Raw genomic sequence first — 2,500 nt, 5'->3', positions numbered from 1 at the left:
GAGGTGGTCGCGGCGCCTCATTCGACTTCCAGCGGCCGGCGAGCTCGCGCACCTTCCCGGCACATCCGGGAGGCCGTGCGCACGAGCCAAGTGGACGAAAATAGCCCCCGCCGAACGGATCGGCTGTTTATAAGCACCGCGGAGGTGGTCGCGGCGCCTCATTCGACTTCCAGCTGCCGGCGAGCCCGCGCACCCGCCCGGCACATCCGGGAGGCCGTGCGCACGAGCCAAATGGCCGAAAATAGCCCCCGCCGAGCGGATCGGCTGTTTATAAGCACCGCGGAGGTGGTCGCGGCGCCTCATTCGACTTCCAGCGGCCGGCGAGCTCGCGCACCCGCCCGGCACATCCGGGAGGCCGTGCGCACGAGCCAAGTGGCCGAAAATAGCCCCCGCCGAGCGGATCGGCTGTTTATAAGCACCGCGGAGGTGGTCGCGGCGCCTCATTCGACTTCCAGCGGCCGGCGAGCTCGCGCACCCGCCCGGCACATCCGGGAGGCCGTGCGCACGAGCCAAGTGGCCGAAAATAGCCCGCGCCGAGCGGATCGGCTGTTTATAAGCACCGCGGAGGTGGTCGCGGCGCCTCATTCGACTTCCAGCGGCCGGCGAGCTCGCGCACCCGCCCGGCACATCCGGGAGGCCGTGCGCACGAGCCAAGTGGCCGAAAATAGCCCGCGCCGAGCGGATCGGCTGTTTATAAGCACCGCGGAGGTGGTCGCGGCGCCTCATTCGACTTCAAGCGGCCGGCGAGCTCGCGCACCCGCCCGGCACATCCGGGAGGCGGTGCGCACGAGCCAAGTGGCCGAAAATAGCCCCCGCCGAGCGGATCGGCTGTTTATAAGCACCGCGGAGGTGGTCGCGGCGCCTCATTCGACTTCCAGCGGCCGGCGAGCCCGCGCACCCGCCTGGCACATCCGGGAGGCCGTGCGCACGAGCCAAGTGGCCGAAAATAGCCCCCGCCGAGCGGATCGGCTGTTTATAAGCACCGCGGGGGTGGTCGCGGCGCCTCATTCGACTTCCAGCGGCCGGCGAGCTCGCGCACCCGCCCGGCACATCCGGGAGGCCGTGCGCACGAGCCAAGTGGACGAAAATAGCCCCCGCCGAGCGGATCGGCTGTTTATAAGCACCGCGGAGGTGGTCGCGGCGCCTCATTCGACTTCCAGCGGCCGGCGAGCCCGCGCACCCGCCCGGCACATCCGGGAGGCCGTGCGCACGAGCCAAGTGGCCGAAAATAGCCCCCGCCGAGCGGATCGGCTGTTTATAAGCACCGCGGAGGTGGTCGCGGCGCCTCATTCGACTTCCAGCGGCCGGCGAGCTCGCGCACCCGCCCGGCACATCCGGGAGGCTGTGCGCACGAGCCAAGTGGCCAAAAATAGCCCCCGCCGAGCGGATCGGCTGTTTATAAGCACCGCGGAGGTGGTCGCGGCGCCTCATTCGACTTCCAGCGGCCGGCGAGCTCGCGCACCCGCCCGGCACATCCGGGAGGCCGTGCGCACGAGCCAAGTGGCCGAAAATAGCCCGCGCCGAGCGGATCGGCTGTTTATAAGCACCGCGGAGGTGGTCGCGGCGCCTCATTCGACTTCAAGCGGCCGGCGCGCTCGCGCACCCGCCCGGCACATCCGGGAGGCCGTGCGCACGAGCCAAGTGGCCGAAAATAGCCCCCGCCGAGCGGATCGGCTGTTTATAAGCACCGCGGAGGTGGTCGCGGCGCCTCATTCGACTTCCAGCGGCCGGCGAGCTCGCGCACCGGCCCGGCACATCCGGGAGGCCGTGCGCACGAGCCAAGTGGCCGAAAATAGCCCCCGCCGAGCGGATCGGCTGTTTATAAGCACCGCGGAGGTGGTCGCGGCGCCTCATTCGACTTCCAGCGGCCGGCGAGCTCGCGCACCCGCCCGGCACATCCGGGAGGCCGTGCGCACGAGCCAAGTGGCCGAAAATAGCCCCCGCCGAGCGGATCGGCTGTTTATAAGCACCGCGGAGGTGGTCGCGGCGCCTCATTCGACTTCCAGCGGCCGGCGAGCTCGCGCACCCGCCCGGCACATCCGGGAGGCCGTGCGCACGAGCCAAGTGGACGAAAATAGCCCCCGCCGAGCGGATCGGCTGTTTATAAGCACCGCGGAGGTGGTCGCGGCGCCTCATTCGACTTCCAGCGGCCGGCGAGCCCGCGCACCCGCCCGGCACATCCGGGAGGCCGTGCGCACGAGCCAAGTGGCCGAAAATAGCCCCCGCCGAGCGGATCGGCTGTTTATAAGCACCGCGGAGGTGGTCGCGGCGCCTCATTCGACTTCCAGCGGCCGGCGAGCTCGCGCACCCGCCCGGCACATCCGGGAGGCCGTGCGCACGAGCCAAGTGGCCGAAAATAGCCCCCGCCGAGCGGATCGGCTGTTTATAAGCACCGCGGAGGTGGTCGCGGCGCCTCATTCGACTTCCAGCGGCCGGCGAGCTCGCGCACCCGCCCGGCACATCCGGGAGGCCGTGCGCACGAGCCAAGTGGCCGAAAATA

Source organism: Syngnathus scovelli, chromosome 14 (genome assembly GCF_024217435.2).
Source record: "Syngnathus scovelli strain Florida chromosome 14, RoL_Ssco_1.2, whole genome shotgun sequence".
Taxonomy (NCBI): domain Eukaryota; kingdom Metazoa; phylum Chordata; class Actinopteri; order Syngnathiformes; family Syngnathidae; genus Syngnathus; species Syngnathus scovelli.
The sequence above is the reverse complement of the archived record's forward strand: the minus strand, read 5'-3'. Positions refer to the sequence as shown.